This window comes from Neophocaena asiaeorientalis, unplaced genomic scaffold, assembly GCF_003031525.2.
Source record: "Neophocaena asiaeorientalis asiaeorientalis breed wild unplaced genomic scaffold, Neophocaena_asiaeorientalis_V1.1 scaffold22, whole genome shotgun sequence".
NCBI lineage: Eukaryota > Metazoa > Chordata > Mammalia > Artiodactyla > Phocoenidae > Neophocaena > Neophocaena asiaeorientalis.
Genome location: NW_020174422.1, coordinates 1,650,958 through 1,677,940, shown reverse-complemented (window position 1 = coordinate 1,677,940; position 26,983 = coordinate 1,650,958). Strand labels below are relative to the sequence as shown.

The window sequence follows — 26,983 nt, the reverse complement described above, 5'->3', positions numbered from 1 at the left end:
AGCATAAAGCCTCCCTCTTGGAAGAGCTGCTGCACTTAGGGGCAGGGTGACAAGGAGGGAAGGGGAAGAAAGGGAGGCCCAGGGGCCTGGATTGGCAGCCTGTTCCTAAGGTTTGGGGGAAAGCCCCCTACCACCTCCAGTAACTCGCTTTCAGTCTGCACATCTCTGATCTAAGCCCTCAGGGCCTGCGCTGTCTGCAGCAGCAGCCACAGTAATGCACTAGTCCAGATATGCTGGGTAGTTATTTGACTCGTGTTCAGGGAGGCTTCTGCTGAATATCAAGCAAAGTGTAAGTAAGCACAGTGAGTAGGGAATCAACAAGCTCCGCATTCAGGACTGTGAGAATTTTCTATTAAAGGAAGCTGAATGTTACAGGGGGCTTGAAAAGGTTAACATGACGCGTCAGACTGACGGCTGCAATATGTATCATCACCGACCATAAAGCACGGAGCCCACTCTAAACACATTTCTACGGATGGGCACGGTACTGCCGTTGGGCTTACATCAAGAAGAGAAACTTTAGGACAGAAGGTGGGAGATGGAAGGACACAGAAGAAGAAATAAACATGGTTCTGGTTCATTTTTTTTTCCGTTTAACTTTCCTGGTCCCATTAAGTGCACAGACCCCACTACCCCACTCTCCTGGTGCTATCTTCCCTGAAGTGTCATTTAGAGAAGGGTGTCACGGGAAGGGACTACCTCAAGTCTGAAGGGTGCTTTTACAGTGTGTAAAGTACCTTCACATACATTATCCGCTCCATCTCTACCTCTCGTATCAAGAAATTTAAGCTCAGAAATGTCCAGATCAGTGGTTGGAACACTGAGTGTTCATAACAATCGCACTCAATGGGAGGTTATTGAAAATGCAGACACTCTAGCTGGGCCCTCCCTTGCCCCGGCCCCCAATTACAGATTATGGTTCAGGAGGCCTGGGTTAGGGTCCAGAAATGCATATTTTTAACAAGGAACCTCCCCTCCCCCTGAAACTCACGATTCTGAAAAGGGGGGTCCTTGGGATACTGTTTGAGAAACACTGCTAGATGGTTTCCCACAGTCACCCAGCAAGGCTTGAACCCAGACCTCGACTACAAATCCCATGTTCCTTAAACCACACACCACAGGGCAAATTACATATTTTCAGGTATGTTTGTGGTTGGAGAGGGTGGGAGCCATGTGGAGAGAAGAAGACATCAGTGGCTTGAGCTACTGTGCCTCTCAGTTTGCTTTAGGAGACCTCCATCAGGTCTCTTAAGCTTTTTGGATTGCAATTCTGTTTTTTTTTTGGCTGTGTTGGGTCTTCGTTGCTGTGCGTGGGCTTTCTCTAGTTGCGGCAAATGGGGGCTACTCTTCGTTGTAGTACGCGGGCTTCTCATTGAGATGGCTTCTCTTGTTGCGGAGCACAGGCTCTTGGCGCGTGGGCTTCAGAAGTTGTGGGGTTTTTTTTGGCTCTAGAGTGCAGCCTCAGTAGTTGTGGCGCAGGGGCTTATTTGCTCCGTGGCATGTGGGATCTTCCCGGGCCAGGGCTCGAACCCGTGTCCCCTGCATTGGCAGGCGGATTCTTAACCACTGCGCCACCAGGGAAGCCCTGGATTGCAATTCTTGATGCGTCTACACTACATATGAAAAACTGTATCACTGAAACACAAATTGCACTCTGATATTCTGTTTAACTTTTTTCTCAATTGCTGGTGGCATCCCACTAAGTTGATTCTGCTTTCTACGAATGAACGAATCTGTAGGGTGCTAGGCTAGATGACCACGAAATTTCCTTAACTCTGAGAAGCTCTGTTGCTGAGCTGTTATGCCTCCGTGGAGGTCTCCTCTGTGCCACCCTCAGGTACTCAGGTTCTTTCCCGGGGCCAAAGGTGCACAGGGCCCGAGATGTAACCTGCAGCCTTTTCAGGGCCGGATGTGGCCCTCCGCAGACTGCGGAGGCAAAGCAGAGAGGGCCTGAGGTTCTGGCTGCAAAGAGCTCGGCGGGTTCCCAGACACAAGGTTCCCCACCCCCTGGGGCAAGGTACAGCCAGACCCAGCCATGGGCAGGTAGGGGGCCAGGGTTTGTTGGGGTAGGAGAGCATAGAGCCAGGCTGTGTGCTTGTACAATTCAAAGATCCAGGTCCTGGAGAGAAGCCTGGAAACACCACGAGGTGCTGCTGTCAGGCTGCCCCATCCAGAGACACAGGAGGAAGTGGAAGGTGACGGATGGGCATTTCTGTGGTGCTCAAGCTCTAGATACAGCCAAACCCATTATGAGTCAAATAAAGGGTGGATGTCCTGGTTCCTCACCTCAAGGGCTTGGTCATAGAGATTACTACTCGGGGTCCCCACCCAGTGGCAATAAGGGAATTCCAAAGAGTGGCAGTCGAGGGGATTAGGAGAAATGGATGAGGCAATGGTCAGGCATGGCTGCCCCCCGAACAATCCCTTATCCTCTCCCCAGAGCAACGGGGAAGTTTTAGGGTACACGGGGGACTTGGGCTTCACACTTGAGAAACACTGCTTCAGAGAGCCCACAATAGAAACAGTACTGGGAAGTTCTAAGAGTCCCTGCTGCTAGGGGACGGGTCAAGGGCAGAGGGGCCAAGAGATCTTTGAGGAATCTTGGCACACTTGAGGCTTTTCCTAGCAATCCTCAAAGTAATTCATTCAGACTTCGCGCTTTACGTCTTCTGAACTGCGATGCGTCCCACCACCTACTGAACGTTAATTACACAGAATGTGCCCCTCATTAACCAATAAACCCAAATCCCTCACAAATCCTGAACTAGCAGTTGCATAGAAAAGTACACGTGTTTCTTTCTTCCTTCTGTCCGATTCTGGCGTGTGTCTCACAGAGCCCCAGGACCATTATTTTCTCTCCTTCCTCTTCCCATTTTCAAAGGACCAGTGGGTGTGTCCCCACCCTCACGGCTTCTCATGGCCTTTGTAGTGAGTGGCACCTTCAGAAGTTCCCACCTCCCTCCCTGAGCTAAATCTCTGGTCCCAGGAATTTAAATAGGTTTATCCAAACAGCCTGTTGTAGAAAATGCTGCAAAGAACATTTCTTGCTTTCACCTAATTCTTTTCGTCTCCATAGCCATTTAAGAACTGTTTTCATGTCCTCCTTTGCAAATCTTTACGTTTTAATTGTATGTTTCTCGGCATATTCATTTTCTAATTTTCCCTTTTAGGCCTGCGGATTATTTTTCACATCTGGCTTCATTTTCAACACTCCCTTGGCAGAGATGTGACCCCTTTTGTGCTTTCCCAACGAAAAAAGCTGCCGTATATTACCTGTCTCTCAGCTGTTCCCCTGTTGACTAACCACGGAGACATGGATGGAGCTGGAAAACCACTGCCCATTTACCCTCTTTGCCTCCCTGCTGGGCCTGTCTTTTGGCCACTGGACCCCTCCCTGTAGAGCCTTTCACAGCTGAGGCAGCACGGAAGCCCCTCCATCTTAACACTTTCTCTCTCTGTCTGGCAATGGCTATCCCTCCCACATACTGACTTAAAGACGTGCTAATTGCTTGAATAGCTGCTTCCTCCTGCTTTCCCCTAACCAGCCTCCACTCCTACCTCTCTGATGCATCTTTCCTCCCCTCCCCTTGCCCCATCCTCCCATTTCATGGCTCTAAACTTCGACCACTGTCATAACTTCCTCAGTACCCCTGGCCCCTCTTCCCTGCTTTAACTACCTGCTCTCCACCCTGCTGCCAGCCATCTGTCCGCAAATCCTGTGTTATCTCGGCCTCACCCTTCTTCACCTGCAGGCTTCACTCTGAAATTACTCCATGTAGATCTGTCATCAGGCAACTTGCTGACTTTCCCGGCACTTCAGATGCCCTGCTCTCCACTGAGCTGAGTTACGTTCGTCCTCAAAGAAGACAAAGCTACTACGATCAGGTCCTCTCTCTATTTCTCAAGAGAAGAGCAAGCCTTGTGGTGTAGACCCTTTTTACCGACTGAAATGTAAGCACTTGACTTTTCTCTCCATTAGCAGAGTCGCTGATTTCTCTAAGATGACCCCTCAGTAGCCTATTTTCTGTCTTTTCACGATGTACGTTGGGTCTTTTCTATAAGCTCGTTGGTTACGCTCTCAATGAACAACATTCCCATTTGATGGGTGTCCTTAGCCCCATCTCTCACCACCACGGAGGTCAGAGGTGACTCGGGCACCAGGAAGGGCTACATGCCCTGTTCAAAACTCCGAGGCCGCATCGTGGTTTTGGATGGATACTTAACTTCCAAACATTGATCCTATTCCAGATTCTAAGACCAAACTTATTCCTGCTAGAGGAATGTTGGGAGCCTTGACCTTATAGCACAGACTCAGCACGGGGTCAGGTATGTTGGAGTCTTCTCTGATTGTACCCCAGTTTCTTGTAATCTCCCATCTTTCTCCCTTCACAGTGACCACCCAGCCCCCAGTGAGTCCCAGTCTGGCCTTGGCATGAGTCTTTGGGTGAGGCCTGCTAACCTCTTTGATGCTAATTGCCACTTGGATCTCCTCCCATTGCCCCTGAGTCATCATCTGATTCTTTTGCTTCCTTTCCCAGTCTCCCTCCTTTCTGGGTCCAGCCTTTCTTGGTGGAGCCTGTTCCCCTCTTGCCCAGTCCCTGGGTGACATCGTCCTCCACCCTCTGCGAGGCTTCCCAGAGGGCAGCTTAAGGAGCACCTGTCCCTCAAGTTCCTCCCACTCCTCAGTGACAGCCGTGTGGCCCTCTTTCCAGCGTGCACAGTGCTATACGCCAGAGGAGACTTCATAACCACCCCTGGTTCTTGCTCATATTCGCCAGAAACTGTTGCTTTCACGTAGGTCCATTTTTGCTCGGTTACTATTTGGAGATTAATTGAACCTCCTTCTTGTATAAACAGTGTGAGCTAGATCACCCCTGTGAGCTTCCCCGTGGTACAGAGGAAGAACGTGATCACTCCCTGCGGGGTTTCCAGTGACATTCAGAAACACAGGACTGTACCCCTCCCCACTCTTGTCATTCCAGGCCCTCAGCTTCTGTGTGCTCTGGTAACCTGATTCTCCCAAGGCAGTACAGCCTAGTGGTAAGGCACATACTCTGGAGCCCCCCGCCAGCTGTGTGACCAGGGGCAAGTTATTTAACCTCTTGGTCTCAGTTTGCTCATCTGTAGCATGGGGATAAATCACAGTACCTAGTTCATAGGTTGCTATGAGGATTAAATGAGATAACACCTTTACAGTATCAAATGAGATAATACTTTAAAATACTTTTAAAGCACTTAGGACGGTGCCTTGAGCAGAGTTAGCTCTCTAAATGTTTAAAAATAAATTCCAGAGGTATTAATTAATTATTTAAATTTGAAGGGAAAGTTAGGAGTAGAGAAGAAATGGAAAAAATTTGATGGTACATTTGCCTGGAAACAGACTGTACCAGATGTATATATGTATTAATTATGTCATAAATTATTATGTAAATGAATCTTTTTTTCCCCTTTCAAAAATCTTAATGGAGTCTTGCCCTAACCCTGGCCAATAGAAGAACTGACCCTATCTGTCTAGGGAAGGTGACACGGACACCTTTAAGCGTTCCCCAAGTCAGCACGTGCTTTTCCTATTAAAAACAAGGGAATGGTGGGACCCCAGACCCCTTTACGGAAAATGAGGATTCACCACTTCCTGTTCATTCTGCACTGCTTTCCATGAACCTTCCATCTGAAGAAGCTCTCCTTTCCCATGAATCTAACTGGGCACAGTACCTGCCACCTGACTCTACTGCTACCTGTGATCATCAGCTCCTGACACAGCCTCGCCAAGCACTAGGATCTGATGCTCCAACAGATAGGGAATCACGCTCAGGAGTGCCCGTCAGGTAAGTCAGACTTCCTCTCCTGGCTGCCTGGGCTCCGACTCCCACATCTAATTCTTCCGCGACGCTTAGGCAGTGCCAGGCATAGAGTTCTGTGAACTAACGTCTACATGTGAATGGCAACGCAGGAGGCCAGGGCTGGCCCAGAAAAATGTGAGGTTGGAAGGTGTCTACTTGCTGCGGTTGAAAGGACACAAAGAAGGCCTGCTAACTCCTGTTCAAAACTGTCGTTGTCTCCCCCAACACCCCCTGTGCCTGCTGCCAATACCTGGAATCCCACCATCAGAGATTAATCTCATTTCATTAAGTAATGTCCCTTTCCACAAAACGCCTCAAAGCAGAGTGTGTTTATGACTCCCTTCCAAGTAAAATGATGAGAAGCAGTATATGGGTAGCAGGCTGCAGTACGCATATGGCTTTAAGCACGAAGATGTTCATAACAGCATTTTTTAATGAGAAAAACTTCACAACTACAACATTGAAAAGCCCCTAAAACTAGAATATAAAAATCTAACAGGAAGGAAATGGTTACGTTATTATGATACATCCACTAGGTGAATGCTTAATTGTGCAGCTTTGTAATAGCTTACAAATTGCTTATCACATACAAAGTAAAAAAGAAAAAAGGACGGGAGGTAAAGTTGCTTATACGACTATGTAAAGAACATCAACAACTTAACAACGCTAGTCGTAGGAAACTAATGAGAAGGAAATTCATCAAAATGTTAAGTTTTGGTTGGGACCTTCAAGATGGCGGAAGAGTAAGATGTGGAGATCACCCTCCTCCCCACAAATACATCAGAAATACATCTACATGTGGAACAACTCCTACAGAACACCTACTGGACGCTGGCAGAAGACCTCAGACTTCCCAAGAGGCAAGAAACTCCCCACGTACCTGGGTAGGGCAAAAGAAAAAAGAAAAAACAGAGACAAAAGGATAGGGACGGGACCTGCACCTCTGGGAGGGAGCTGTGAAGGAGGAAAGGTTTCCACACACTAGGAAGCCCCTTCGCGGGTGGAGACTGCGGGTGGCGGAAGCTTTGGGGCCGTGGAGGAGACCGCAGCCACAGGGTGCAGAGGGCAAAGCGGAGAGATGCCCGCACAGATGAACGGTGCTGACCAGCACTCACTAGCCCGAGAGGCTTGTCTGCTCACCTGCTGGGGCGGGCAGGGCTGGGAGCTGAGGCTTGGGCTTCGGGGGTCAGATCCCAGGGAGAGGACTGGGGTTGGCCGTGTGAACACAGCCTGAAGGGGTTAGTGCGCCACAGCTAGCTGGGAGGGAGGCCAGGAAAAAGTCTGGACCTGCCGAAGAGGCAAGAGTCCATTGTTTCGGGGTGCGCAAGGAGAGGGGATTCAGAGCACTGCCTAAACGAGCTCCAGAGACGGGCGCGAGCCGCGGCTATCAGTGCGGACCCCAGAGACGGGCATGAGACACTAAGGCTGCTGCTGCCGCCACCAAGAAGCCTGTGTGCAAGCACAGGTCACTATCCACACCTGTCCTGCCAGGAGCCTCTGCAGCCTGCCTCTGCCAGGGTCCCGTGATCCAGGGACAACTTCCACGGGAGAATGCATGGCACGCCTCAGGCTGGTGCAATGTCACGCTGGGCTCTGCCGCTGCAGGCTCCCCCCACATCCGTACCCCTCCCTCCCCCTGGCCTGAGTGAGCCAGAGCCCCCGAATCAGCTGCTCCTTTAACCCCGTCCTGTATGAGCGAAGAACAGATGCCCTCCAGCGACCTACACGCAGAGGCAGGGCCAAATCCAAAGCTGAACCCCGGGAGCTGTGCAAACAAAGAAGAGAAAGGGAAATTTCTCTCAGCAGCCTCAGAAGCAGCGGATTAAATCTCCACAGTTAACCTGATGTACCCCGCATCTGTGGAATACCTGAATAGACAACGAACCATCCCAAATTGAGGAGGTGGACTTTGGGAGCAATGATATGTATGTATTTTTCCTTTTTCTCTTTTTGTGAGTGTGTATGTGTATGCTTCTCTGTGAGATTTTGTCTGTATAGCTTTTTTTTACCATTTGTCCTAGGGTTCTGTCTGTCTGTATTTTTGTTTTGTTTTCTTTTTTGTGTTTTTGGTTTGGTTGCTCTCTTCTTTCTTTCTCTTTTTTAGTTTTAATACTTATTTTTTATTTTAATAACTTTATTTTCTTCCTTTCTTCCTTCCTTCCTTCCTCCCTCCCTCCCTTTCTTTCTTTTTTTCTTTCTTTCTCCCTTTTCTTCTGAGCCATGTGGCTGACAGGGTCCTGGTGCTCTGGCTGGGTGTTAGGCCTGTGCCTCTGAGGTGGGAGAGCCAAGTTCAGGACACTGGTCTACCAGAGACCTCCTGGATCCACATAATATCAAACAGTGAAAGTTCTCCCAGAGATCTCCATCTCAACGCTAATACCCAGCTCCACTCGACAACCAGCAAGCTACAGTGCTGGACACCTTCTGCCAAACAACTAGCAAGACAGGAAAGCAACCCCACCCATTAGCAGAGAGGCTGCCTAAAATCATAAAAAAAGTCACAGACACCTCAAAACACACCACCAGACGTGGTCCTGCCCACCAGAAAGACAAGATCCAGCCTCATCCACCAGAACACAGGCACTAGTCTCCTCAACCAGGAAGCCTACACAACCCACTGAACCAATCTTAGCCACTGGGGACAGACACCAAAAACAACAGGAACTACTAGCCTGCAGCCTGCAAAAAGGAGAGCCCAAACACAGTAACTTAAGCAAAATGAGAAGACAAACACACAGCAGATGAAGGAGCAAGGTAAAAACCCACCAGACCAAACAAATGAAGAGGAAATAGGCAGTCTACTTGAATATAGATCAATGGAACAGGATAGAAAGCCCAGAGATAAACCTATGCACCTATGGTCAACTAATCTATGACAAAGGAGGCAAGGATACACAATGGAGAAAAGACAGCCTCTTCAAGAAGTGGTGCTGGGAAAATCGGACAGCTACATGTAAAAGAATGGAATTAGAACATTCCTTAACACCATACACTAAAATAAACTCAAATGGATTAAAGACCTAAATGTAAGGCCAGACACTATAAAACTCTTAGAGGAAAATATATTCAGAACACTGAATGATATAAATCACAGCAAGATCCTTTTTGACCTACCTCCTAGAGAAATGGAAATAAAAACAAAAATAAACAAATGGGACCTAATGAAACTTAAAAGCTTTTGCACAGCAAAGGAAACCATAAACAAGATGAAAAGACAACCCTCAGAATGGGAAAAAATATTTGCAAACGAATCAACTGACAAAGGATTAATCTCCAAAATTTACAAGCCGCTCATGGAGCTCAATATCAAAAAAACAAACAACCCAATCCAAAAATGGGCAGAAGACCTAAATAGACATTTCTCCAAAGAAGATATAGATTGCCAACAAACACATGAAAGAATGCTCAACATCACTAATCATTAGAGAAGTGCAAATCAAAACTACAATGAGGTATCACCTCACACCAGTCAGAATGGCCATCTTCAAAAAATCTACAAACCATAAATGCTGGAGAGGGTGTGGAGAAAAGGGAACCCTCTTGCACTGTTGGTGGGAATGTAAATTGATACAGCCACTATGGAGAACAATATGCAGGTTCCTTAAAAAACTAAAAATAGAACTACCATATGACCCAGCAATCCCACTTACTGGGCATATACCCTGAGAAAACCATAATTCAAAAAGAGTCATACACCACAATGTTCATTGCAGCGCTATTTACAAGGGCCAGGACATGGAAGCAACCTAAGTGTCCATCGACAGATGAATGGATAAAGAAGATGAGGCACATATATACAATGGAATATTACTCGGCCATAAAAAGAAACGAAACTGAGTTATTTGTAGTGAGGTGGGTGGACCTAGAATCTGTCATACAGAGTGAAGTAAGTCAGAAAGAGAAAAACAAATACTGTATGCTAACACATATATGGAATCTAAACGAAAAGAGAAATGGGTATGAAGAACCTAGGGGCAAGACAGGAATAAAGACCCAGATGTAGAGAATGGACTTGAGGACATGGGGAGGGGAAAGGGTGAGCTGGGATGAAGTGAGAGAGTGGCAAGGACTTATATATGCTACCGAATGTAAGATAGATAGCTAGTGGGAAGCAGCCGTATAGCACAGGGAGATCAGCTCGGTGCTTTGTGACCACCTAGAGGAATGGGATAGGGAGGTGGGAGGGAGGAGATATGGGGATATATGTATATGTATAGCTGAGTCACTTTGTTATAGAGCAGAAACTAATGCACCATTGTGAAGCAATTATACTCCAATAAAGATGTTAAAAAAATAAATTAAAAAAAAAGATTGGCTTTGTTGGATGGGGAACTCTCCGTAATTTTCCCCTCCTTTCTAATTTCCAGTATTACCCAATATTTCCTACCCAGAAGTTACTTTATAATGAAAGTAACAGAAACAACAATAACAACCTGTAAGACAAGTTAACAGCGTAACGGGAGAAAAACAAAACAAAACAAATATTCCAAGGAGGTAGAATACTTTTCAGGGAAAACAGGGAGCATGGATGGATGGATAGTTCCCAGTTTTGCTCCAGGACCACCACATGAGCTTTGGGAAAGTGGAAAGTTGCTGCTGATGCCTCAGTGCAGGGCTTCAAAATGTGTCCCTGTAAACCTTTGTCTCTGTACTCCTGTGAAAACCAGATGACCTCTCCTGAAACCAAGTCCCTTTACTGGAGTTTAGTGCTCTGTTTTTATCTTGAGTTAAAATTTTGAGACAGAGGTGTGAAGTCATGTCTGGGCATTGAGGAAGTCATGTCTGGGCCTCAGGAAGTGAAACACCAGGCAGCATGGAGGGTAGGAGTACAGGTGGGACTAAAGAGGGAAGATGGATTGAAAGTCTGGAAAGTCTGGAAAGGGAGCAGACCTAGTCCCCCTTCTACCCAATGTGCTGTGGAGCTCTGGGCCATCGTCAACGTGCACGTCCACAGCCCACGGAACCGCCAGGTCCAAATGAGTCTGCAGCTGATGAGTTGCTTTATCTTCGTTCGCTGGAGCTGGGGCTGCAGCTGAGGAGCTGTTTGGTTTAGTTGTTTCCCATGGTGCTGAGATGGAGGGCAGAACCACAGAGGGGCACAGACGGGGCCTGTTGTCAGTGTCAGTCTCATGAACTGCACAGTAATTAACAGCGGGAAGCATGCAGGGGCAGGATTCGGGAGGCCTTGGTGCTAGTGTGACATTGGGAAAATCCCTTCCCTGATTTTCAGCTGAATTTCCTCGTTCTTAAGATGAGGAGATTGGACTTCAGGACCCCTTGCTTTCTACGAATGGAGCAGTTTCTACATTTACTCTTTAACACACAGCCCTATTTAATTTTCTTGAGCGCCTATCATTACTGCGTTGTCCTGTTCGTTAACTTATTGGTTGTTACATCACACATCAGAATGTAAGATTCAGGAAGGGGTGCAAGATCCAGGAGCATTCTCTGTCTTGCTTACGGTTGCATCTCCTGAGTCTAGAGGGATGCCTGGTACACGGGAGCTGATCAATAAATACCTCTTGAATGCACGAGTGAATAAACGTAGCTGAGATGTCTAGTTACAACGCCTGAGAGGTCTCTCTCATTGGCTACCCACCTATTCCTGTCACTGTCTTCCAACCCCACAGTTTATGTTCTGGGACCCTTTTCAAAAAAATTATCTTGCCCTTTAATTATTTGGCCATATCTCCACTAATTCCTAAAGCTGACAAAAACAACATAAGGGGAGAAGTTATAAATCCAGAAGCACAAAGAAATGGGAGGTAATAGTAGATAAGAGAAGTCAACATTTTTTTAAAATAACAGAACATACGGCCAGAGTGGCATCTGACTTGGTATGATGGAGACGGGGAGATGCCAGTTCCCTCCAATTAGCCCTGCATGACGATCCTCAGGAAGCCTCAGGAAGTGGAAACACCAGGCAGCATGGAGGGTAGGAGTACAGGTGGGACTAAAGAGGGAAGATGGATTGAAAGTCTGGAAAGTCTGGAAAGGGAGCAGACCTAGTCTCCCTTCTACCCAATGTACACTTTCCTGAAAAACTGAAATCCACTGAACATCTACATACAGACTAAGACTAGGAGATGACCACATTCGTGTCCCTCTTGGCTCCCAGGATACTGGCAGTCAAATATAAACATTTTAGGCAGATTTGAGGCTCTTTCATGGGAGAAACCAAAAAGATGTACAGAAACTCAAATACTGACAGTTGGAGATCCCTCCCCCCAAAGCTGGAGTGCTCTGCCAGATGACCAACAGTGAAGCCTTCCAGTCAACAAGCTCCTTCCATTACAAAGAATATCTGGTCAGCTTTCTTGGTGCCTTAAGATTCAGCAAGGATCACCAGACTTCTCAGAAAAGTCTCTCTGACAGAGACCAAACTAGGCAAACAAAGAGGACAGGGAAGTCGGAGGGAACAAAATGCAGGCAGGACAATAAAACTTCAACAACACTATAATATCCTCACAGAGATAAGAGAGGATATTCTATCCATGAAAAAAGAACAAGCTGCTACAGAAAGGGGAAAACTTACAGGATGAGCAAGAGCTCTTAGAAACTAAAAATATGGTTGAAAGGAAACATTTCACACATGGGTTGGAGATCTAGTCAGATTTTCCAGAAAGCAGAATAAGAACACCAATAGAGGGAAATAAGGGAAAATATAAGAAAAGTAGAGAATCAATCTAACAAGCTTTAGATAGAATGGAAAAGAATAAATTGTAAAGAAAAACTCCCAGGACTGAAAGGCATGAATTGCTAAATTGATACAATGTTCTAAGTGCTTGCTGTAATCAATTTAAAAAAGACCCACTCTAAAGTACAGCACTGGAAGGTAATGGCAGTAAAAAGGGCGTTCTAAAAGCTTTCAGAGAGGAAGGAAAAAAAAGCCAGGTAAAACCCAACAAATCAAGAATCATAATGACAGCAGATTGCAGCAACATTAAACATAAAAGAAAATGGAGCAATTTCCTCAAAATTCTGAGTGAGAATTATTTCCGACCTAGAATTCTATGGCCAAACCATCAGCAAGACAAGGGTATACTAAAAGCATTTTCAGACTTTAAAGACTCAAAAGTTTGCCTCAACAAACATTCAGTGAGTATTCTGATTTCCATTTGTTGTTTTCCCAATTTTCCTTTCATTCTCTTTATTTTCTTTGTTTCTCTTAAAGTGATACACCTTTGATATACACAAAATAAAATGAATTCCTTCATTCCCTTTAAAAAAAAATGAATTAATAGGTAGACAGATTGAGAAATGCCTGAACCACAAAATGGTTTTTGATTTTAGCAAAGCGTTCATCCAAGACTTACATGATAACCTTTTAGCCAAAACAACGAAATGTGGGCTGAGATGATGATGGAACTGTTATGTGGATTCATGGCCTATTAGAGGTGAAAGGAATCTGGGGGTTCACCTGATCCAATCCTCCCATTTTACAATTGAGAAAAATAAATCCCCCAAAGAGAAAGGGACTTATCTAAGGAAGATAGTGTCTGGAAGACAGTGGATACTCAATAAACATTTGTTGCTTGAATGAGTGCATTAGTAAGTAAATGAGTTAAATCAGAGATTATTCAACCCTTTTAACTCATACATGGAAAAACTGAGGATCTCAAACTAGTTGGTCGCAGGGCCAAGACCAGACTCAGGTTTTCAAATTTAGGCTCAGTACACTTTTCACTAAACTTTGCTGGATTAATGATTGCATCGCTCTAGGAGGATACACAAGGCTCTAAGTCCATGCTCCTACCTAACGCATTGATATATGGAAGCGATGTCACTGTGGGAGGATGGCTTTCAAATCCACGCTGCAGAGGACACAGAGCTGGGAGAGGCTGCTAGGATTACAGATCACAGGAGCCCAGGGCCTTCGTGGGCTTCTCGCTGGCCTCCTACTTAAGGCAGGGCCCTTTTAAAGATATCCTGCTGTCTGCTTTATGACACTGTTTCCTGCTGGTGGAGAGCTGTGGTTTTAAGAACATTTTCCTTGCATTTGTAATTTCCATCCACGATTCTCAGTCTGCCTTCTAGGGTAGTATAGAAGAAATCTTTCTTCCACAGAGCTTCACATAGGTAAGACTAGATCAAGGATTTCTTAAGTCTTCTTTTTTCCAAACATTCCTTCCAATGGCTCTAGAATGTGTGGTTTCCAATATTTTCTTCATATTCTTCTGGATAAACTTCAGTATGTCACTGACCCTCCTAACAGGGGGCCCCTAGAACTGAACCCAACCCCTTAGGTGGAGTCTTCAGCACAGACTAAGGCATGTGCTCACTTCCCAGGAGTAGCTGCTATACTTCTATCTATGTGGTCTGAGAGTCTCTTAGTTAAGTCAAGCTGTTGGCATCTACTAAGCAGTATCTACTGCAAAGCCCAATCTGACTCACAGAGTCTTCTCAGGCCCGCTCCTTCCCTTTCTTTACTTGGGGGCTCTGAGGCTTTTAACTCAGAGAATTTTCTTTTTATCTTCATTAAATGAGATTTTCTAGCAAAGGCCATAGTGTTCTTGACTCTCTCATCTGTCACAGTGGTGATTCTTCCAATTTTGTGTCATCTGTAAACGTGACATTTATGCTTCACTGTGTTCACCCAAGTGAGAGATAAAAATGGAGAAAAAGATAGGAACAAGGACAGAGCACAAAGATACTACACTGTAGGCTCCTAACAGATGACCAGATCCACCCAGAGGAGGAACTAGACTTGCTCCTGGGCACAGTAACTTCCCCCACCAAGGGCGGAAGTTACGGGGCTTCAGATTTGGCTTAACGTTTATTCATTTGTTCATTCACCATGAATTTATCAAATGCTGGTTAGAGCTCTCCAGCAAGGAGGAGGGAAATGCAAATGGATACAGAATTCCGTAGGTCTGCTCATTATCTCTGTCCTCCCCACCCAGGCTTCAGAACCATCTAGGCTAGGCACAAGCTGTCAGTAGAGATGGGGCCGGGGTGGGGCGGGTTAACAGCTATGCAAAGAACTTGGGCCTCTGCAACACTGACCCTTAGTCTGGAGATAACTGTCCTGCCAAGAGGGAGGCATCTCCCGGCTCCTCTGTGTTTGCCCAAGGCTTTCCATACTGCTGATCTGACCGGCCTTGGCAGGAAGGCACTCTCTTGCAAACACGCACCATAGCCTGGGAAAGAGCCTAGGGGAATGGCTTTGGAAACCCCAAGATTATTTGCAGCAGAGGGAGGAGAGGCGGCTGGGAGAAACGAGATTGCAAAGAGCAACTCTCCAGGTAGATGAGAAGTTGTGGGCTGCCCCCAGGCTTTCCTGCAAGTTGTCCACTATGTGGGTTGTGCAGCCCTGAAAAGTTGAACCTCAGGGGAAATCCAGCCAAAGACCAGAGAGGATTTCACAAAAATGCAAAATGCTATCAAACCTCAGTTATTCAGATGTGAGTCACCATTTCCCATTTTGAGAGTTATTAGGCCTAAAGTCAGACTGCTAGGTTTGAAACTGTCTCCATCGTTACTATTTGTGTAACCTTGAGCAAGTTAATTAGCCTGGCTTTGGCTCATTTTTCTTAGCTATAAAATAGGGGTATTATTAATTCCTACCATATAGAGTTATTGCAAGGATTACAGGCATTAACACAGGTAACACTGACACACATTACATGCCCAACAAATTACCTATTGTTTATACAGTAATCATAACTTGTCACGTACTCGAGACATGGTTTCTGCACTGATACCTTGTATCTAGGGAATAGAAATCCATTCCCAAAGCATCCTTAATGACCCATATTGAAGGAAACTGGTAGACTGGGAAAAAAATGAAAAGCAATCATATATTCCCAAGCCCAGGTTAAAAGGTTGAGGACATGATTTGGGCTACAATTTTCCTTTATGGGAGCATGAATGTGGACTTCCCTCCTCTTCCTACACCAGACCTCCTAGAGAAACAACAGACTGACGTCAAGCCAGGAAGGGATTTCTTAGAACTATTTGCCAAATCAGGCTGGATAACACATTCACGCTGTGGCGATAGGGTGGAGGTGTCCATTCACACATAGAAATCTGGCAAGACGATCCCTGGAAAGAGGCCACACTTCCCCCTAGTTGACCAGGGAACGCCAGTCAGCCTGATTGTCATTGGCTAATCTGAGCACAGGCAGGACAGAATTGGGAAGAGGGCATGGGTGGGGTTCAGGGGTGACCTGTTGACCTCATGAGAGAGGGGCTTGTCTCAGCCCTTGCTGAGCACGGAAGAGAGAGCCGGCCAGCCGCTGGTGGGCTTGGGGGTGAGTCACAAATTCACATTCAAAAGAAGCACATTCTCCATGCTTTGACTCAGAAAGCAAACACCCATAATGACTGTCTCCTAGGCCAAAAGAGATGCCAGGGGACATCCTGTTAATTTCTCATTTTCAAGCTGAAGAAGATGAATGGCCCTTTACAGCATACAAAACTCTTTCACAGACATTATCTGATCCTCATGGATCCCTGATTTTACAGAAGAGGAAACTGAGGCTCAGCGAAGGGAAATGACAGGCTCAGGGTCAAGGATCGCAAGTCGCAAAGGCAGGACTCCAAGTCTTATGAGTGCAGTTATCTCATCCAGGCTCATTCGCTTACTCTCCAGCCAGCCACTGCGCTGGGCACAGCGCACAGAGCAGCGAGGCAGACAGTTGTGATGACCTTCCCTCACCAAGCTTACTGTCTGCTGTGGAACACACATCACGTGAGCACCTGAGTGTCATGACAGGGGAACTGTGAGGTGCTGGCCCAGGGATGACGAATGGGGTCCCTCAGAAGTGATGTGCTCCTCCCATTACTGCCCCATGGATACTGCCGTAGTTGTGTCTGCTCTGAGCTGTTTCTGTTATTAGCTTCGGCCCCTCCCTGGGCTGGGACAGTGGGCAACAACTTCACTCCCGCTTACCCACCAGCCGGGGGATCCCAGAGCACCTGCCTCTTTCCTATGCTGGCCTGCTCAGCTCCATCACCACCGGGCCGTCTCCAGCTGTGCTGGCACCGCCCTGGTGGTGGCAGCTGCAGGAGTTGCCAGCTCTGCAGATGAATGATCCAGAAGAAGTGCCCAGCAAGGAGAGAGCAGCAGCAACAGAAAGGCTTCCCAGGGTCTTATAGCGGCTTCCCTAAAAGTTGTCAAGTTTTTGCTGTCAGTGAATCACCATTAGGATTTCCCCTCATTCCTGGTCCTATCCTCCCCCCATTCAGTGTGAAGACAGGCCTTGATCTGTGACCCCACACTCCTCACTTTTCCAGGTTCACCCACTCTTGGGTGAGTCCTAATGGGATTTTCTGCTTCTATCTGCTGCCGTTCGCTGGTTTTGCTCTGGGACTGACTGCCACCCCATGCCTCGAGTCTGGTTCAGGATGCTGTATCTTCCTCACCACCGTCTCCCCACCTGTTACCAACTACCAGGATGCTCCCTCTGGACGTTGCTTACTACCTGTTTCCTACTACCTATGCATGATCTGTGATCCAGCTCCATCTTAACCCCGTAACTTTCAATTCAGATCAGCTCTCCAGGAACAGAAGAGCAAAAGCACAGTGCCAATGGCATGTAGTGGCCACTAGAGGGAAGCAAAAACTAGGGAATAGCTGCACCTGGAGGCTGGACCCTACCCCATGTGAGAAATACAAGATGGACAGTTGCAGAGTGCCTGGCACACAGTAGGTGCTCAATAAATGTTTCCTGGATGAAATTCCTAATTTTAGATTTAACAAAGCAGAGACCAGGACAAGTGAACATGATGTGATCACAAAATCAGTGTCAGGGCCTAATCTTCTTGGTTCTGAGGCCAGCATGCCTTTATATCACATGGTCCATGTGTCCTCCCCGTCCTCCCCTCCCCCTCCTCCCTCTCTGCTCCCTCCTCTACCATTTAACCAAGATCAACTACCTGCCCATCCAAATTCCAAAACATTCTTTTTTCTTTTTTTTGCGGCATGCGGGCCTCTCACTGTTGTGGCCTCTCCTGTTGCGGAGCACAGGCTCTGGACCGGGGCACGAACCCGTGTCCCCTGCATCGGCAGGCGGACTCTCAGCCACTATGGCACCAGGGAAGCCTCCAAAACATTCTTTCAAAACATTCTTGAACAAAACTGTAGTCATTTGCGACTCTTTACTTCATCCCTTATATCTGATTTGTCACCTGTTCCTGCCAGGTTATGAAAAACCTGTTTCTCGTCTTTTGGACAGCTCCTCGCAAATCCAGGCCCTCACCACCCACCTCTGCATTTCTGCGGGTGTCTCCTCCTCCATGCTCCAGCTTCGTCTTAATACTCTATTATTTCAAATTCACATTAACTTTGCCGTGTCTGCCCCTTCAAATTCTACCAGCTTCATCCTGGCTTCGCAGCCCCTCATAATCCTCCCATTCACTTGTTCAACCCAACTTCCACTACTTGTCCAGAGATTTCCTCTGCTTGGTCTCTTGCTGGTGCCCCGATAGGTCCGGGTCATTTCTGCCTCTGGACTGCTGTTGATGGGTGGGTGACACTCCAACTGAAAGCTTCCCTTATCCTCTGCAGACCTTGTCTTCCCCGCCGTTGAAGGGCAGGCACAGCTCTCGATTCTGTACACCTCATGTCTCTCACGTTCTCTGGCAGTGGTCTGCACAATGGGCTTTCCCCTTCCCGGGACTAAAATCGTCTGTCCAACGTGTTTGATACTGAAGCAGTCAGAAGGACACAGCCCTCCCTTTAGATGGTGTGTGTATATAAGAAAACTTATAGTATCTTGGCTATTTGGCTTAGTTACTGAATACTCACTTTTAGAGTGCCTTCTTAGTTCTCCTACTCTATGGCATTGTTTCAACAATGGAGCATTCCAGAGCTCTGTGGTTGGTACCAGCCAAAATGACTGTGAGTGTGTGCCACGTCACAGCATTCTTCTTCATCCTTTTTAGCTTCTTGGTTTTTTTCCTACTAAAATACATCAATATCTGTAACCCGGAACCTGTATTTCAGTTGGTAATGGTGGCAATGGGATACAGGTGTGTGAGGGAACTGGTAAGGCTAGGAGGTCACCGGAGGACAGCACAGTGGTTTACAGGCTGGATTTTGAACTTAGCAGCCTGAGTCTGAATCCAGGTTCTACCACTGACTAGCCGGGTTACCTTGGCAATGCTGAAGATACAAGGTCTAAGCTCCTCATCAGAAATACTGAGGTGCTGAAATTAACAGAGGTGCCGTTTTGATTAAAGATAATAATGCATGTGAAGCGCCTGATATCCAGTTAATGGCTATTGTTCTTGTTATTATTACTATTGTCATTATTATTGGGTGTGACTGGTTGAGTCATTGAGTGTAGCTGCAACAGTCCCTCTTCTCTTAGAGAAATTATTCATTTTATTTTAAAACTTTTGATAATATACATACAGAGAAGTGCGTCTATCAGCTCAATGCATTGTCTCAAACTGAACACACCTGTGTGATCAGCACCCCAACCCCAGAAAAGACCATTAGCAGCACCTGAAGCCTCACTCACACTCGCTTCCAGGCACAGTCCCCCACAGCCCATTATTCATTACATTTCTTCTTATTGTGGTGAGAACACCTAACACGAAACCTGTCCTCAACGCATTCTTCAGTACACGGTGCAGTACTGTTAGCTACAGGCACCTGGTGTACAGCAGAACTCCAGAACCTGGAACACTCCCTTCCAACACTCCCTCTTGTCCTGCTGTCCTGCTGAGTGGCTCTGAGCAGTGAGGGTTCAGCAGAATTGGATAATTTTGACTTCCTTCTGATAGCCGCAGGAGCTGGGGCCAAATATTAAGGAGCAGTTCTAAACTGCAGGTCCGGTTAGAATATCTGGGCTAGAATAAGATTTAACAGCCACGGCAGAATGCAAAGTCAAGATCACTGACTCTCCAAGAACTGGCGCGAGATGGGAACTTTTCCTTTAAATATAAATCGACTACCCCAGATACGGAGTGTGCGCAGCCACCCATACAGTTTCAGAGAAAGCAGAGGAAAAAACAATGTAGGTATCTTTTAAAATTTTATGATCCTCTCTTCCCTGTCCCGCTTTCCCTGGGATTAGGAGTTTAGTAGCTAAAAAGGGCGAGCTTGACTTGAAATACATCCTGGACAGAATAACAAAGGAAGCAAGGGGATGACTTGGTGAGGGAGCTGATAGCCCCCAGGAGCACACACCTCCCTAGCTGAGAGTTCCCAGTGGCAGCATTTAGGTGGAGAGCAGATTTCTTTATATCCTGAGGAAAGGATGGAAATGAGGGTGGCACTTGGGCAAGTTACAGAAAACTTGGCAATTGCACCTGTGGGAGGGCACCGAGGCCCCAGATTTTAGCACACAGGGGGGAAAATGAGGTCTTAATTACAGCGACGGTTAGTAGTGTCAACCTCAGGGTATATTTGGTATATATCAGAGCAAAAAAGGGAGTCCCCTGCTGGAGCTGGAAACTTTGGTATACAAGTAGGAGAACACATCCATACTCAGCATCACAACAGGGGAGGCCCCCCGAACATCCATACACTCCCCTCCCCACTTTCCTGGGTCTTCACCTATAGGCAATGCATTGGATTCCAACTGAGAAACAGTCACCTCTCCCCTCAGGTACAAAGAGGTACTCCTTTCTCAGTGTTTTGACTTCTGCAAAGTCTTGGTCACCTCCAAACCAACTTGGTTTCTGAAGGGAAGAGACTGCTTAGGTAGTCTAAGGTAGACTTAAAGGTAGAGATTCTTCTCCTTTAAGGCTGACCTCAAGTTACTCATTCATTCAACGCATATATATTAAGTACCCTTGCCTCTGGCTTTACAGCCAGGATAGAATGCAGTCCCCAGACACCTGCCCCAGTCCCACAGACACATCTCTGCAGCATATGTAGGCAAGGATGTACTCCACATTCTCGTAGCTCCATCCCACTGCTAAGACTGTCCTGAACTGCGTCTCCACCACTCTCCTCCACCTGCTTTCTATCTCTCCGAGAAAGCCTTCATTAGGCCCTGAGACCTCCAAGGGATTCTTCGAGATGCTCCCTCCCTCCTGTCAGCTGTGTCTAACGTGGATCCAGACTGGGTGCTTTTGGCTCTAGGACCATCCCTCGTATCAGGAGGGCGCAAGGTCTCCTTCGTGAAAGAGACTTCTGATTTTTCACTTCCCCAGAGGCACTCACCCTCCACACTCACCCTCACAACAACCCTCGTTTATACTGGAGTCCAGGTGAAGTCCCTGCTTAAAGTGACCACTGCCTGGCAACCTCTAGGCACTTTGGGAAGGTAACACTGAGCTGTCGATGAAAAGGACGACGAGGGTGGTGTTTGCTTCTTCTGAAGACAGCATTAGATCCTAAAATATTTTAGGACCCCTTCTTAAAATGAATTAAATTAGTAGCTGACGAGAGCTCTCTGGGCTGCATGCCCATTCCCCTGATAAAGCACACCCTCCAGTCTTTCTGTTGCCTCTCCTGCTTGCCCGAAGGAAAATCTGAGACAAAGGAGACAATGGAGGACAAAAGCTCTCCTGTGCCCAGTCTCTGCCTCCTCAACCATAAAGGCAGGTGTAGGCTGGGCTGTGTTCTGTCGGGCTGAGAGGAGATTTCACGAAGTTAATAGTTGCCCTCCTTATCTAAAATCGTGTTCCCTTAGAGATGGCTGGACTCTCTGGGCCTCAGAGAAGCTCCATCGGGGGGGGCATGGCACAGACCCCCTACCTGCCTTAACAGTGAAGGCTGAACAGAGATTAATGCCACATCCATAACCAGGGTGGCAGTCTCCTCACCGCAGGGCGGGGCGCCCGGCCTCTGGGCAGAGGACACGGGAACCCAGCCTGGGGGCCGACTTCTTTTCTGGCCAAGCACAGGAAGCAGAAGTGCCTCACCCGCTGGGCTTCCGGGAACAGCTCTGTGTCTCCGTGTGAGGTTCCCACACTTCAACACAGCTACTGCCGGCGGCTGCAAGATGGATTTTTTTTTATCTCAGCACGTGAGGTTTGAGAAAAGAAAGGCCCCTTACACATCAGGGAAGCTGAAGATTAGAGCAAGAAATTCATGATTCATTCCCTAGGTGTAAAGCCACTGTCATACGTGCCATGAATGCCGCCAAATTTCCCAGGCCTAGTGTTGATCTCACGCTCACTGGCAAAGGAAGAACACGAAAGACCCCAATCTTTAGAGTTTCACCCTTCCTATACCAGAAAGAGAAAATGAAGAATGAAATGATCGTTGCTAGAGTAAGAGTCAGAATTTTTGGTCACTATGAAGCAAGTCAGATGTTAGGTAACATAGTAAGTGTAGGGGCCTTCCTAGCGTTGTACATTCTTCAATACAGCCAGACCGTGGAGGAAGAGCACAGACATCACCTCTGACCTTAAAACTTAAGTGAATCCCCTTTGCGCATAAGAAAATCCTAACTGCTTCACAACATCCTCGAGCACCTGCCTCCTCGGCCTTCCCTTCTGCCACAGCAGCCCTCCATCCACAGGCCCAGCCATGCAGATGGCCAGGCCCTGAACATCCATCCGAGGGCCTCTGGTCCGCTGTCCCATCTGCCTGGAACACCCTGCCCTCCAGTGCCCACCTGCCAAGTTTTCCTGCTCCTTTATGGCTGAGCTCAATTTCCTTATGTCCCGATTATGAATTAGTACTCATTCGACAAATACTTATTGAGTGCTTACAATGTACCAGGCGCTCCTTTAGGGGCTAGGGGCTCAGCACTGAACAAAAGAAACACTTCTGCCCTCATGGAGTTTGCATTCTTGCAGGGGAGGCGGGCAGTAAACAAGATAAATAGGCAGCACGTTAGAAGGCTCGTGACAAGTGCTAAAGAGAAAAAGAGAGCGAGGAAAGGGCATGGGAGGTCTGGTGTGCGGGGTGTGAGGTGGAGACGGTGGGGCATCTAGCGGTTTGTATACATATCCTCTGCAAGGATTTCCCAAACCCACTTCCGCAAAATTGAGTTTTTCTTACATGTGGCTGATACACAGTATAGGTTCCTCAATTACGGTATTTAACACCCTTGTATTTATATAGGGGCTATTTGACACATGGGTCACGCTCTGCAACTGGAATCCAGGTCCCTAGAGCTTTGGAGCTTCAAACTCCAGCCCCCAGTCATATTTTTACACAGCCTCTGTTCACACAGTGTTTCCTAAACTGAGAGCTCTGCCCATAGAAGTCAGAATCTAATGCACCTTTGCTTCTCTTTTTTCCCCTTCAATGTTCTTTTTCCTATAAATTTTCCTCCTTGTTTTTCTTTCCTGTTTGCAACAGAGGTTTTCTTAATGCTTTCATGGGAAGGTATCCTCGTAATTTCCCCTCCACTGATTACTTCTGAATGAGACTAACCTCTCATCAAGTAACTGGGGGGCAGTGGGATGGTGGGTGGTGGAAGCTGATCTCTTTATGGAACTCATTTGCAGAGAAAATAATATATTAAAGAAAACCTTTTGTGGTGTTTGAAAAATGTGCCCACAAATCTTTGATACTCCACCCTTCAGTGGTTGGTGGAGCTTAATTTCCCTCCGCCTGAGTATTGCCTGAACTTAGAGACTTGCTTCTAGTTAACAGAATATGGCGGAAGTGTTGATGTATGACTTCTGAAGCTAGGAGATAAAAAGCATAGCAGTTACCTCCTTGCTCTCTCTTGGATCGTTGGCTTTGGTGGAAGCCAGCAACCATGTCATGAGGACACTTAAGAGAAAGGTCCACATGGTGAGGAACTGAGGCCTCCTGCCGACAGCCAGGTGAGGGAGCTCTCGTGGAAGTAGGGCTTCTAGCCCCAGTCAGACCTTCAGAGACTGCAGCTCTGGCTGACATCTTGACTGCAACCCCAGGAGAAACCCTGAGCCAGAGGCACCCATCTCAAAGTCACTCTTGGATTCCAGATCCGCAGAAACGCTTAGATAATAAATGTTTGTTGTTTTAAGTAGCTAAGCTTTGAGGTAATTTGTTACACAGCAATAGAAATTGAGTGAGTTCTGTTCTGGTTCTACCACTGACATTGAGGAAGTCAATGAACCTTTCTAAGCCTTAGTTCTTCAGTTGTGGGTAAAGGAGATTTGGGTCAGAAGCCTAAGGAGTGCCAGCCCTCAAATCCTATGTTCTCTGAACACAACACTCTAGGAATAATGTAGTTTGTGTCAGCTATGTGTGAAATGTAACAACCGTGATCTCTCTGGGCTATTTCTGCAGATTCAGGTAGCAAGGAGGTCATCAGCTGAGCCCAAAGGTGCAAGCTGCGTCCCGGGAGGTGACATTCATCTTAGAAAAGGAAACATAAAAAAGCCCACCAACAGAAGGTTTTGTGCTTAGGGGGAGTCTAGAGAGGTAATGTCCTTCACATGGGTGGGGTGCTTCACAACTGACAATGTCCTTTCAGGCATTATTTCATTTAATCCTCACAAATCTCCACTTTACAGATGGGGCTGAGGCTCAGAGTTTTGGTAAAACCTCCTCAACATCAGGCAGTTGTTACGTTCCAGAGTTGAGACCTGAACCACGAACTCTCTGTCACTGAATTCTACTTCGCATTGCTCTCAGCTGCCTCCCTGATGATTTGACCGCCTATTATTCTATTAAGCAGATTAAGGACATTGCCTGGCATGACACAAGCCCTTCTGCAAGAAGCTGCCCTGCTTAGAGCTGCTGACAGGGCAGGCCTCAGACAGCAACATCTTCTGTCACATAACTCCATTCCGTCCTGCAGCCCCAGGTGACTGGACCAGAGCGGGCACCTGCCCATTGACAGCTACCCTAAAGGCTGACCAGGGACGTAGGACGTGACCTGCAGTAAAAAGATGAGTGGGGCTAAGTGGATTCTCTTTTAAAAAACATGAACTAGGAAACGTCAAGGGAATGACACACCTACCTGAGGGCAGTACAAGCATTTAGGAGGAAGAGGAAGGTCAGAGGGATCACAATGGGCCATAGGCAAGCCAAGGTTATGTGGGAACAGAAAATGGAGTAAGCAGAGGCGATAAGGTGAAGAAGAGATGTATCTATCTATCTACCTACCTACCTACCTACCTACCTATCTGCCTATCTACCTATCTACCTATCTGCCTATCTCTTGAGAAAAGAGAGACAGGGACAGGATAAAGCAGACACGGGGAGAGGACCTTAAAGTGGGACCACAAATGAAGTCCCTACAACCATCTTGGATCTAGGACCATCCTACAGACCCAGGCTCCACAAGGTCCGAATCTACTGTGGCCACTAGGATTCGATTCCTATGAGAGTCCATCTCGCTCTTTGATTCCTGGTAATACTCACCTATTTCTTGAGTGCTGTCTCTCTCTCTCTCTCTCTCGTTCTTTACCTTGCAACTAAATGAATTTAATTAGAGCTGGCATGGCTGATGGGAAATTTAATAAACAAAACAGCGTGATTGTAAAATTCCAAGAATCATAAGGGTTTTCTAAATCAAAACACACATACACAAAGAGCTCCATGGATTCTGACAATTAAACAACAAAAACACTTGTGACTCCACTTGTATTTCATGGCACCCAAGACATAGGCCATGAACTCTACTCCCTCATAAGGACAAGCTGTGACTAGGAACTAACCAACTGTTTTTCAGTTTTAAAGAAACTGTTCCTAACTGTGCAAAAGAGCTGATAATCAGTCCAGAGCAATGCAAAGACCAACTAAGACATCTGTGTGTCCTAAGCTTTGCTGTGAGGGTTTGACTGGCAAACAATTAGGGAAGAGCCTTGTGAACCTCTAAACAGCACTTGGGATGGACATGAACCAGTGCCTCATCAAAGGCTGCATTTTGTTAAATGGTGCCCACTGAACAGACCTTGAACTACCAGAATACCGGCCTTCACAGCACACGGACACAGGATAAAGAGTTTTGGACTAAGAGTGAAAGATCCTGGGTATGACTCTTAGCTCCATCAGTTAGCAGCCATATGGCTTGGACAAGCAACTTCACCCTACTAAGCCACAGTTATTCCATCTATACAACAAAATGCATGGACTAAATAAAAAATCAAGGTCCATTCCAGCTCTAAAACTGTGTTAGTGTAGTTCAAAGATTCTCACCCACTTGTGCACAGTTAGCTGCTCACTGTACACATGTGGTAACCATATTACCATAGCATATCTATAAACTCCAAACAAACAAAAAAACCAGGACACATGGTCTGGCCACAGACCATGTCTCTTTAAAATCAGAATTGTTCCATAAACTATATGGATAGACCTGGGCCCATGGTGGCCTATCCTGTTCTTCTAGGAGGACTTGAATGGGTGACTGAAAATAAAAGAGACTTCTTTGGGGACTTCCCTGGTGGTGCAATGGTTAAGAATCCACCTGCCAATGCAGGGGACACGGGTTCGAGCCCTGGTCCAGGAAGATCCCACATGCCGTGGAGCAACTAAGCCCGTGCGCCACAACTACTGAGCCTGTGCTCTAGAGCCCTCAAGCCACAACTACTGAAGCCCGCGCGCCTAGAGCCCGTGCTCTGCAACAAGAGAAGCCACCACAATGAGAAGCCTGCGCACCGCAATGAAGAGTAGCCCTCACTCGCCGCAGCTAGAGGAAGCCCGCACACAGTAATGAAGACCCAACGCAGCCAAAAATAAATGAAAAAAAACTCCCCAAAAGACAGAGACTTCTTTGGATGGTTCATTTCTTATCTCACTTGCATTTAAAATAATTTAAGGTCAAATCTATAGAAATCTACACATCTTTGACCTCCTGCCCTTTTTCCTCCCTTACCTCCTTTAAAAAGAACCTGGAAAACTTAAGGCTTATCTAGCTTCTTTCTTTCAGTTTTCTTATAAAACACCAGTGGTCACACCTCCTTCTTTATTCAGCACTTCACTAGCCCCCTGGGCAGAGTATTTACTTCCCCTCCAGTTTTGCTTTGCACTAAGCCCTAAAGCATGCTGCTGGGGGGTGGGGTATGCAGGGCTGCAGCTGGTCCTGGGCCTCAGTCAGATGGATGGGGAGCTGGTGGGAAAGGGGTTCATATAACTATGGTCATGCTCAGCATTTAATGGAACAATGTTCAAGGTTTTAAAACTTCCAGTCTTTCACCTCTCAATTGGGAGAGGATTTGGAGGTTTGACTGAAGGCTATTTCCCTCAGAGGATCAATGCATTTTAGAAAGAAGATCTATCAGTCCCCAAAAGGCACAGAAAGCCTAAATACAGGAGAGTAGTTTGTACTGCATTTTTTTTTTTTTTT

At 46.8% G+C, this 26,983-nt stretch overlaps 1 protein-coding gene across 2 annotated transcripts in view; it reads right to left on the bottom strand.

Moving 5' to 3' along the window:
* Window positions 1–26,983, bottom strand: part of KALRN (kalirin RhoGEF kinase) — a 573,088-nt gene that overhangs the window by 132,997 nt on the left and 413,108 nt on the right. The gene's annotated exons all lie outside the window — the stretch shown is intronic.